Source organism: Corapipo altera, unplaced genomic scaffold, assembly GCF_003945725.1.
Source record: "Corapipo altera isolate COAL_440 unplaced genomic scaffold, ASM394572v1 51, whole genome shotgun sequence".
NCBI lineage: Eukaryota > Metazoa > Chordata > Aves > Passeriformes > Pipridae > Corapipo > Corapipo altera.
The window spans coordinates 12415716-12428672 of NW_020884892.1; the positions used below are offsets into that span (position 1 = coordinate 12415716).

A 12957-nucleotide genomic window follows, 5' to 3' on the forward strand; every position below is an offset into this window, starting at 1 on the left:
TATACAAATACACATTTATAACCTTATCCAAGTTGCAATATTTGCTTTTCATACAGTCATTCAGATGCATAGTTTCAGATGCATCAGATGCATTCAGATGCATATATCTGCAAGTTTCATGGACGGATTCCTTCTCATATGTTGACACAGGGGACATGCTGACTCAGTTCTCTGAAATGACACAAAGCTACTTCCCTATTGGAATTTTCACAATTGTCTGCAGTTTTCACACAGACATTAAGTAAATGAGCTGGAATATGTATTCCTGAAGTCCAGAAGTTCGTAGTATTGTATGTATGTTGCAGGAAGGATCTTGTTTGTAATCAAGCTCACTTGAGTAGTGTTTCAAGAGTTGTTTATATCATGCATTTTCTTTTTTAAATCTATTTCTTGCTACTGGAACTGTGAACTCTAACTTGTGTTTATAGGATATACAAAGAAATTGTTGTTTTTCTCTTTTCCTTTGCTATTGTTCTTTGTGTTTTGGGGTTTTTTTTGATTTTGCATTTTTTTTCCCCATTTTTTTTTTTTAAGACACTTGATGTAAAGACACTTGCTCTTTCTGCTTCCAGTAAGTGTCTCCATCATCAAGACTGTAGCTATAATAAACTACCTGGAGAAGTTCTGAGGCTGTTGTTGTTGAACAAAATATAAATTTGTTTCCTTGAACTTGATATTAATCTTTTTTGAAACTGAGGTTTTATTTTGTGAAATTAAGAATTTGAAGAAGTTAGGCTAGATCCCAGAGTTTTAATTCAATGATCCTTCCACAGCCAGATCTACTGTTTTAAGACCTGCATCAAGGCAACTTCATTCAACCAGAGAATTTTTCTGTAAATACCCATTTTTCTGATTTCCTGTGAAGCTACCTGTCTTTATACCCAGACAGCAAAGAAATGAAAGCTCATTACATTACATTCATTTCATGTATCCTTCCTTGACTTGAGAGAAAAGATGTATTTAAATGAGAATCACATCAGGGCAATTTCCATTTCTTATCTTATACTCTTTCTGAATGTGTATAACCCTGCAATCAACATTTTAAGTTCTGGTTCTTCCTAGTATCCAATTTTCAAAAATTGTGATTGCCCAGTAACTCCTTCTTAGCTTCCTGATGAAACATCTGCATACTTAGTACCCCTAAATATCAGATCACATAATTTCATGCTTCATTATGGATTTGTAATTTGAAATTTAAGACAGAAATAATTAGCAACCTGTCATTGCAATAAAGCAAAATGATAGAGGTGGAATGAGAGGCTAGAGTGAGCAGTAGAGCCATATATCTGAAGGGATTAGACCCAGTTATGATTTGAAAGAGAGGGAATATGCATTTCATAATCAGAGATAATTTAAAACACTTTGCTTTGAAATGCTTGAAAATAGAAAACATAGGTAGATGGTTATATGGGATGCATTACTGTTCACTATTAAAAAAAAAACCCAAAACCTAAAAACAAAGCCTGCAAACATCTCTTTCTCTAGCTTCTTATGCTCTTGACAAATTTGCAGTTGAGCTGAAAGTTGACAAGAAACTCCAGATTACCTGACAGAATCTGTAGGAAATATGAATATGTGATGAATTTTCTTGATCATAACACAGTGGAACGTAGTCATTTTCTAATCTCCTGAGAATAAAAATGTGTATGAAAAGATATAAAATTATATCATTAATAGAAAGACTACGCTGATCCACCATATGGGAGCCATTGCAACTGCATTTAGTCAAACCAAGTGCACGGGAGACCACAGAAATGCCCACTCTAGATTCCTAACATCAGTATCATAAGCCTTAGTCTTTACTTTGTGTCCCACCGTCCGTGTCTCTTCTCCTTCCTTTTCTCCTCACCCTCTTTCTTTTCTCAATATCAAGTGGCATATTTGAGTTATCTTTGGTACACTATGCACATACTTCTTTATGTTCAGTTTCTTTATTATTTGGAAAAGAACACATCTGATAAATATACCTCTCTATCTAGCACAATACCCTTGGAGAAAAATGATTTCATGAGAGAAAACTGGAACAAATTACCCAAAAGAAATAGACTTCACTTACAGTGAGAACAGAAAAGGAAAAACTGGAGCTACAATAATTACCAGCAGTAATTTATAATTTTATTTCTGTCTAGTGACACAGCATTACTGGTTGGGGTGAGAAATGGGGAAGTTCTAAGTTTCTGATCCTGTGCCTGATTTTTTCAGGAGAGGTTTCTGGCACTTTTTTTTTTTTTAATTATCTTTCAGACTCTGTGCAACATGTGTAGGTATTAATGTATGGAGGAGAAACGCTATACTTAATCATCTATTTGATAATTTAGGCTAAGTCACAGTGCAGCTGTGTCCTTTTTATTTTATTTCTGATGAGATTATTTGGTTTCAAAATAGAAGAATTTGATGCACTTTTCCATTTCCTGTTGTCCTAAGATACATAAGCAGCTTTATTCATTGAGAGTACAGGAGGGGAAATACAGCTGCTGAGAAAGAAAGCAGCATAGCAGCTTGGACCATACAGCAAGAGGCTTCAGTGGACCTAGCCCTGCTTTGAACAGTGCTTCTTTTGTTCTTACTGTGTTATTTTACAGCTACTAAACAGGTAGCTGACATTACTAAAATCATTGACTCCATTAAGAAATTTACTGCTAGAATTTATGATAATCTTTATTCAAGGTAAATATGATAGACATGTTTGTGCTATCCTAGTGGTCATTGTAAAGAAAAGAAGAATTTAATATATAGGTTATCCTTATAGAGAAAACTCTGAATGTCCTAGAGGTGAATTGAAATTATTGATAATAGTTGTATGAAATGTAACTTTTTCTGGTCTGTACTACTGCACATAATTTTAAAGCTGAATTGTAAAACTGAATTATTAGACACTGTATAAATAATGAAATGGTCTTCATGTTTGTACTGGACTGTTGCTATGGAATTCAGCAATTCTACTGAAATGTTTTTAAGAGGGCTTTGAGAACAATTTTAAAAATTTCAAGAAAGATCACGTCTTTATGGATAATGGGAGATGGGGGAAGGAAAGAAGGTAGCAGATGGTGTTTATTAACAGAACAGGATTTCCATCTAGTGACTTCTAAAGACCTATCATGCATTTCTTTCAGCAATATAAAGAAAAATTAGTAGCTGATGTACAGGATTATTGAAGCATGTAGATCAGAAATACTAGTAGGACTTAAACGTGCCAGGATGTGGATGCTAAAAATAATTTTGGCAGTTGGTATAGAGCTAGAGAATGAACAAACAGAATAACCTATTTTTAGCTCTCCTCCATATCAGAATTCAGAAATGTGGCTACACATAATCTAAAGCTTGGATTTAGGTAAGGTTCATGAAGTACTAGATGTATTAAGCTAATAATATCACTTCTAACATAGTATAAAATTTAAAAGAATACTAATGAATTATTGTCTAGTGTTGGAGTGCTCTCTACAAAAGTCCACTGAAGAATTGTTTGCCAGTTTGGAGTTATAAAAGCCACAGACTTTAAGCTGTAAAGTTGTCATCAGGCTTACTACCTGACAATATTATAGGCTCTTTTTGTTGCTGCTGTTTACGTTTTGCCATAACTGTTGTGGGTATGGCTGCCCTCTGTCATTGCATTGTTTCAGCAACCCCTTAATAAAAATGGAATCAAATTGAATTTGCCTAATATTTTGGAAAGGGAAGGGAAATGAAGAAAAATTTAAACAGAGAATGATTAAATTACATAAGCAGATACATTTCTAATGGAAACTGTTGTTTTGACAGCCAAACTTACTAAATCTAACAAGAAAACATGCTAAATATAAGGCAATCTATATTATCTATTTTTACTTCCATTCAACCTGTTGGATAACAAGAAGAAAATAAAGCTCCTGGAGTTTCTATCTTTTGTCTGAATGTATGAATATCTGCCACACTGTCTACAAAGTCCCATAAAATTATCTAACATATCCTTCTTATCTTGGAATACTAGCTTGGATGGAAAACATTCCACTAATGCGTGTTCATGGGCTTGTATCTACTCTCCACAGCACATGATACAGTGATAAAATTGCTGTATATTCAGGGAAACAGAAAACATGAAAGGTACTTATCAGAGTTTGACTTTATTGTACCATTCTTCAAGATAGTCATTAATGTGGTAGGTAGTTCTGAACTCCCTTTTTATAGGGAAGGTAAAGGGAAAGTTAACATTTTGCAATATTTAAAAATTAATTTAGCAAATGAAGGGAAGTTAAAAAAGCATAAAAAAGTTTACAGCAAGATTAAATAAATATTTAAGCTATAAGACATGGTGATAGGTCATGTTTTAAAGTGATTTTTTATAATGATGTGTTTACAGTGTAACTCAGATAAGAGACATAAAGGATATTGCCCTGAGTTTGATCCCATTATTTGTACTTCAGCATCAGTCCAGACAAGAACAAACAAAACAAGAAGTCTATTACATTTTTTGAAATATCTAAGGTATTTTATGTGGAAAAACTATACATCAATATTCTTTCCCATGTATTATACAGAGATGAATAGCCACATGATATCTTCCTAGACAGTGTTTTCTTAAAATCATAAGTAACTTCTCCAAAATACACTCTATCAGTTAATAGTGTCACTAAATGAGATAGATACTAACTGGGAAAATATGTTTTTTTTTCTTTCAGTTCACCCAGTGTCGCCTGAGTGTCACAATATGTTATTGCCTCAGGAGTATCATGCTAATCCTAGTGCCAGATGTACATGTAAAACTGTAGCTCAGAAGACAATCATCCTTTATGAGATCAATACTAGGTTGCCTTGGCACTTCTACCTATATTACCTATATATTATATTGGTACCACCATTCCTGTATAGATCCAGAGGGAGTAAAGAAAAGTAACCATGTGGACTTAATCTGTTAAATTTTTATAGCATTTCACACCATTTTCTTCATACTGAAAACACTAATTTGGATTTGACCAAAGAATAAGTCCTGGAAACAAATTTAGCTCTTGACAATATCAAGCTTTAGGAAAACTTTCTTTGATTACACTGATCACTCTACCTCCCTTAGAAGTAAGAGGTTTTGATTCTGATTTTGGAACTTCCAGCCACTGGCTTTTGTTCTGCTTTTATCTACTAAATTACAGAGCCCTTAGTATTAGCATCTCTGAGTTCTTGTGCAGGTTCTTAAGTACTGCAACAAAATCTCACTCTTCAAAGTACTCTCTTTAATATGGGCTTTTAAAGTCTTAACATAAAGTGATTTGTTCCAAATACTGGATTATTTTGTGCCATTCTTCTACATTTTCATAATTTTGTGAGTGTTGTGTGAAAAAGGGCTCTGGTCAGTACACTCATCCGACTGAGTCCTGCACATGATCACTACTTGTCCTATCTTCTTGTTAAATGTTTTTTTTTTTTTAACTCAGAGCAATCTTACTCTCTGTCCTGTGTGTGAGGGGGTTTAAAAGGCTGAGTGCCACTGGAGTGAGGGCTACTGGAGCCAACCTGGGGGTGTCGGTGACCCTGGCCTATGGTATCAGCTGCTGGAGAGAGTGGGGTCTCAGTGCCATCTACTGGAGTGGGTGGCAGTCTCACCTGCCACCAATGGGGTGGGAATGATATGAATCCCAAAGAACAGTTGTTGGGAGGATATAGCATAAGTGAAGCAAGTGAGGGGCTCAACACCAGTCCTTGGAACAGATCATGTGACAAGTACTGAGATCCTGTGACAGATACTGAGGCAGTGTCAGGGCAATTGCATGTGTCACTCACCAGCATACTTCCAGGTGGACTCACCAGTGGGCAGGAGGTTCTGGATCTGGGATGAGGTATCAGATGGGCTGAGAGTCTGTGCTGGACAAGCGTGTCAGTACTTCATGTTTGCTAGTGGGCATCAAGCTGGACCAGCCAGTGAGCAGGGGACCCATGGGGCCAGTAAAAGGGCCTGGCGTTTGGGCAGGGGCGCCAGGCAGACAGAATGTACCTATGCTTGTGAACTCAGGTTCACAAGCTGCATGTGCACCTTCATGAGTGGCCTACTGTGTCTGCCAGACAAAGAGGGGACTTGGCTTCCAGTGCTCAAGTTGAAGTGGATGCTGTTGAAGGTAGAGCCTGGCCTGTACCAGTCTGTAGCCTGTTGCGTCAGTGTCTTGTATGTGTCTATGTGTTTCTCTGTGATGCTTACTCAGCTGTGTAACTGGTTAAATCTACAAATGGAAAAGCAGCAAGGAGGTCCATTGGCTTGAGTCAGACATCACCAGGTCTTAAGATGCTCCAGAGTGGGGTCCTGTGACCAGGCAAGATAAATATCCAGGCCCCAGAGCTGCTGGATTCAGTGGCCACTTATAACATCCCTTCAGATCCTTTAATGTCATTTGAGTTCATCAAACATAATTGGCCCTTGGTAAGTCTGTGCTGACTATTCCCAATCAACTTAATCTTTCAGGTGATAGAAAATGGATTACAAAATTGTGCTCTTTAGGCTACTTTAGGCTACTTCAGGAACTGAGGGAAGGGTTACTAGTTTATAGTGCCTGTGGTGATCCCTCTTGCTTTCATTAGGACAAGTGTATCACTAGTCTGTCTAATCATGAAGGACTACCACTGATTGCTATAATTTTCCATGGGTTACTGGCAGCAGCTTTTCAGTCATGGTGGGACAGCTCTTCTGGTACCCTTGGGTGAATCTATAAATGTCAGTATATTCAACTTCTCAATGTAAACCCAGAACTGACTACCTCTCTCCTTCCCAACTGGACTGGTACATTCCTTGTGAAGAATGATGCACATAAGGCATAGAGTTCTTTGGCCTTTTCCATGTTGTATATTGTTGTCTGTTCCACTCACTGGTGTATCTGCACTTTTCCCTGCCTATTTTTTGCTGCTAGCATACTTGTAGAATTGCTTTGTATAACCCACAACACCCCTCACTTGGATGAATGCCCCTTGTACTTTGACCTTCTTTATTTTGTCCCTAGGTACTAAAGCCCCACTTCTATATGCCTTTCTTGTTGTCTATCCTTTTTTTTCCAATTTTTTTGGTCTGTTCTTCTTTGCATTGTAGTTCATTAAGAATCTCCCGTGTTAACCTCATGAGTCATTTGCCAAAGTTCACTTCCCCTTAAAATAGTTGGGGTGTCATTTAAAAAAATCAGCCATCTCTCTGCCTGCCCTTCCTCCTCATAATTGCTTCCCAGGAGACTCTGCTTAAAAATTCCCCAAATAAATCCAAATATGATGTCTTAAAGTCTAGTGTCCTAATTTTAGTACTTCTCAGTCGTCCTTCTAAACCTGAGCTCAATTTTCTTCTCTTCTGCTCTATTGTTAGGTCCCTGTCCCTTGATAGGATTATTTTTAAAGGCTCTCCTTTGAGTTAAAGCAGTCCAGTTCCACTACTTGCCTTGGTCAGGTAGTTTAATTTCTTTCCCAGCAACCCTGCCTCATCTTCAGATGAGGTACTATGATTAGGAAGGTCAAACCCTTGAAGCCAACTCTGCAACTAGGTATTGGTCTGCTGAATGCACCAGAAGGATTGAAAGGGATACCAACACCATCAGGGATCACATGTCCCTCATTCTTCTCCTCAGAATCCCTTACCAACTTCTGATCTGCTTAAGGTTTCCTTTGGCAGTGTTATTACCCCGTACATGGGTGAATAGCATGAAGTAGCAGTTGTGAAGCTGAACAAACAGCAATTGCTCTGTGAAATTATGTGTCTGGGCTCCAGGCAAGAAGTACCTGGTCCAAGATTAGAAGCCTGGTTGCAGGCAGGGAACTGTATCATGCAGGAGGGAGTGTCTAACCACTAGTACCTCTCAAAGGTCATGTGGATGAGTCTCAGTATGGATGGCTGTATCACATTATTATCAGTATGCAAAGTAAGTTAAAGATTGCTTTTACTACCAAATATTTGTCATCCTATTTTTGAGAGAATACATGATAAAATCATCTAGATAGACTTCTCCTTCACTTCCCAGTCCTTTCATTTAAAAAATAACAGAATTTTTAGGAAAAAAACCTCATAGACATGTGCTTGATTATAGACTTAGTGTTTTATTCTATCATAATTAGCAGTTAGACTTTAGTGGTTATCTGTTCAGTGTTAAATTTTCTTTGATAAATCTTAAAAAATAAATAAATCAAAAGGTTGATTGATCAGAGAACCACAGAACATGCATAATTTTGTGCCAACCGAAATGAATGGAAATATATTTATTTGTTTTAGCATCTGCAAAAAAGTCATTCTTTGAAAGTTGAAAACCAATGACTAAACTATCATTTCTTCTACCTCGAGAAATGCTTAATTATTAGAAAAACAAGATGTCTCTCCCTTAGTTGATAAAAATCTGCATACTATTTCAATGTTTTCTGTTTAATTTCTTTCTTTCAGAATAATGTTATTAAATAAGCCATATTTGTCAGCTTATTGTACTGTAATTTGTCATTTTGATACGTGCCTCATATTGAAGTTTAACTAAGATAGTGATTAATTTGAAATCTTAATTATATGACAGACTTCAGTTTTTTTCTTGTATTTTCAATGTCATTTTTCATTAAAAAACTAATTGAATAGACACTACAAGTCTTGAAAGAAATTTCCCAAGAGATTCCAAGGTTTTCTTGGTGAACTTATATTCTTCAGCTACTGGACTGTCATATTATTAAGATAAGTACAATACTCTGACAAAATCTAATTTAAGATTCACATTTTGATCCCATGTCTAGACAAGTAGTGATAACTGTAATCTAATATAGCTGAAACAGTACTCTGCAGGAACTAGTATATACTGCTCATTAAAGTATCAAATTAAATGCAGCTCCATGTTTATAAGCAGTTGCTTCCTTCATGCTTTTTCTAAGTTAGAGTTCAATGAAATTTTCAAATAGTAATACACAACAGCAGACTTTGAAATGTCTATACAGTTTATAAAAATGGAATTGCTGAAAAGTGGCACTTACACCTCTAGAACTACATGGCTGAATCCTTCAATCTGCATTTGATATTTGATGGCATTTTTGCTTTGATTTATGTTAGCTTTGATAGAACTTTTTTATCAATAATATCAAAATACACAGATCTGCAAGAACAGGTTCAGAATGCTCAGCATGCTACTTAAAAATTTTTCAAAATAAGTTAGTAAGAACTCTACAGATGGAGAGATTTATTCATGAAGAGAGCATGCATTTCAACAATAAAATACTATAACCTAATCTGTCATAAACAGATTTTCAAAGTTTGCCAGTTTTTCACATGTATGTTAAATTTATATTTGGACACTTTAATCAGTAACAAGATAGTCATACTTATCTGGATACTCATGATATCCAGAACAATACTACTGTAACCATTTATGGGTGATTATGATGGTGATTTTATTTTAACAGGAAGAGAAGAACAACTGCTTACTCAGCACTGAAAATTTCTTCCTATTAAAATAAAATAAAATTTGTTAAAATTGTATTTTGGAAGATATTTTTGATCAGCTCTTAGCAGAGAATTTCTCATTAGCCTATGAGGTCATACAGGAAAAGCTTTGTAAATTTAGACAGCTTTGAGAATGGATGGATAATAATGCTGTGAACTAAACAGTCAGTCAAGTGCCTTAAAATCTAAACCAAAAAGTTAAAATAATTGGAAGCAATTTATTATTAAATAAAAGTTAAATTTTATATATATGTAAATAAAATAATTAAATAAAAGTTAATATTAATCTTCTGGCTGTTCTCCCTTGAATCCCTATCTGAATGACATAAAGAAAAAGCCATTCCTTTTTCAGGTGGTTGGCAGCAGACCACTGAAATTTCATGGACCGTAAGTAGCACATTACAGCTAAAAATTATTTATCTAAGCTACTTATCTAAGACACATACTATAGATGTACTTGGAAAAGTTGTCGCAAAATATTGGCACAAGTTTAAAACTTCTTTTTTAAATGCAACTCTACATTAGACATGCTTTAAAACTCAAAAACTAACCTATTTCCTTTAAACAGAGAAAAAATCTAAGAAAAAATGATAATGAATTCTTGATTTTTGATGAATTTATTAATTCTTGATGAACTCGATGCATTTTTTTATGTAAAACACTAGAAAATTACATGCTTTAAAAACATCATTTCAGTATGTAGGACATTTTTTAAAGAACTTTCTGAAAATATTAGCAATGAAGTAATTAAAAACATATGATTATCAGCTCAGGTTTTGGTGCAGAATTCTTGTACCTTTTTTCATTTGGTTTTCATTTTACGTTCTGTAGTTTCCTTGCTATAAAAAAGCATCTGAAGTGTATATTGAGAAAATGAACAAACCTGATATCAGAAAGCAATCCTACTGTTTTCATAAAAAAAATATAGAAGATCAGGAGTCTTCCTGATATATACTTATTGTGTGATTAAAGAAGAAAATAAAACATTAGGATCAGAAAAGTTGGGGTTTTCTAATTGAATTTAGCATTTACATTGTCCTTCCCTTACTGTTCTGTCAATATGCTTTTAAGTAATAAATGTTCTTAGTTCTTTTAGGAGCAGATGTCATTGTCACTTGTAGCATTCAATTCCCAGTCTCTCTAAAGGAATAATCAATGTCGATGCACTTAGTGACAGTTGTATAGCTGATTTTGTGATGAAGATATGCACCCTATACGAAGTGATTTGAAATCACAGGATAAGAAAATGCTACTAAACTATGGCATCTCAACATGAACATGTGAGTCAGGGTCTTAACTGGTGATGCAGAAATGAAAGTCAGTACTACATGCTTATTCCTCTCCGTACCCTGTCTCTCTAGATTACTAGTTAATAGTAAGTAGAGAGATGACAAGAATAAGATGTTTATAGACAAGTATTGCTGTTAAATATCAACATGCTATGTCATCTTTAATTACAGTATAGCATTGCTCAATTCTGTACTTGTCATGAGCTCTTGTTGCAAACAATAAGAATGTGTTATTCTGGGCATGAAGCACCTTCATTTGGAAAAACTTTCTGCTTAACACCCACAATTCTGTTGCTGTCACACCTAAAATACATCCCAACTTCACATATTGGTGAGATGCAATGAAATACAGACTCTAGTCTAGTTCCAATCCCCCTGCTTTGGGCAGGGACACCTTCCACTGGACCAGGTTGCTCAGAGCTCCATCCAACCTGACCTTAAACACTCTCTGGGATGCCACATACACAACTTCTCTGTTGTGAAAGTCAACCTGTTCCAGTGACTCACCACCCTCACAGTAAAGAATTTTTTACAGAATCACGGACTGTTGTGGGTTGGAAGAGACCCACAAGAATCATCGAGTTCAGCTCTGAAGTGAATGGCCTGTATGGGGATTGAACCTGCAACCTTGACATTATTAGCACCATGCTCCTTTTCATAATATCTAATCTAAACCTACTTTCTTTCAGTTTGAGTCACTGTATAGGGTCTTTTTCTAAAGCCTTCTTTCTAATTTAAATGTATTTATTTATTTGTTATTCATAGAATACCTCTTAAAGTTCAGGATAAAATAATATTCAATAAACCCAGGGAAAGTTGCTCAAAAGCAAGGAGTTAATTGGACAAAAGAAATCAAAAGAAGAAATTATTGAAAGATCAAAATGGAAAAGGAGACAGAAGCTAAGCATTGATGAAACAGATTTGTTTACAACTGCTAAATTTTATGAAGACTTGTATAACACAGGAGTTCGTCACATTAGTTTTGATAGGCAACATGTTTTAATTTTGACCAGTGGACCAAAACAAAAAAATTTCAGTATTAGAGAATTTGTCGGGGGGGGTTACCATCAACTTAGTGAGATTAAGCCAGAACTAGAGATCAGTAAAAGGCATTGAAAAAGGATTGGAAAGAAAATTACTTGAATTTGATAATTTAATGTCCCTATTGCTTTTGAGATGCTACAGACTTGGTCTGGTTCCTGTTGTCATGTTTCTTGCTCCCTCTCTGCTCACTGTAGCACTCACAAGGCTAGGCAGGGAGCCAGATCAGAGAATTAATATGGATGAAAAAAAATTTTGTTGCATCTGTATTGTTCCCTCATCCTTTTTCTGGTCCAGTCTGCTGTGTAGCCTAAAAATGCTGAGCAACCCAAGAAACCAAGATCATGAATGAGATACATACAACTGTTGGTGTGAGAAGACATTGCTCCATTGAAAACAGCCCATTTACCTTAATTTAAAACATTTATCATATCTGCATGTTGATGCAGCATGTGTAATGCAGAATGACAATAGGAGATTATAAGTCTTCCAGCTGTAAATTGACTCACCACTTAATCTGCATTTCAATGCTTAATGCCTGCTGACAAATTTACTGGGTACACAAAACTGACTTTTGCTTAGAAGAAAATGCATCATGATATCTTAGATTCCTAAGATTGTTTTGGGTTGCAAAGGCTCCAAGAAGCAAGTCTGTCGTGTTTGGATTTGGGTCTTTCATAAAAAGGATTATATAGTGTGCCTGTTATATTCACTTGAATCCAGTTTGATCACTATACAGACTTAAAACGATAGATTAAAAATGAAAAAAATAAAATCCCAAAGATTAAATTTGTATTACAGACTCGTAATAGCTACAAAAGAGAAAATTAATTTAAGAACTTGAAATCTTAACAAAACACTGATTTTTCTCCTGGACTACTTCAATTTCCCCTGAGATTTAGGTCTCTTTTTTCTAACCTCTGAGCTGTAAACCCTTTGGGTTTAAGGTTGGCTTTCCCATGTGAGCATACTTTCACTACTCCCTTTTAAGGGATGGAGTTCTTTTCTCCTAATCTGTCACTGTCTTTTAGAAATTCTATCAAGTTCATTTATTTGATTGACAGAATGTTCTGAACTGTCCATGAAGATCGTGTCTTCACTGCCAGTGCTACCTGTGGCAAAAATGCAAGGGAAAGGAAAAGGATACTGTCCTGTTTTTTGGAATTGGTTTCCTTTCTTGGGAGTTGTTTTTAGCTTTCATTTTAATGTCTATTGAATTCTTTCCTT

The 12957-nt window shown here is 35.5% G+C and overlaps 1 protein-coding gene across 6 annotated transcripts in view; it reads left to right on the top strand.

Moving 5' to 3' along the window:
* The window catches only part of CSMD3 (CUB and Sushi multiple domains 3), a 610641-nt gene that overhangs the window by 114009 nt on the left and 483675 nt on the right, over positions 1–12957 (top strand). The gene's annotated exons all lie outside the window — the stretch shown is intronic.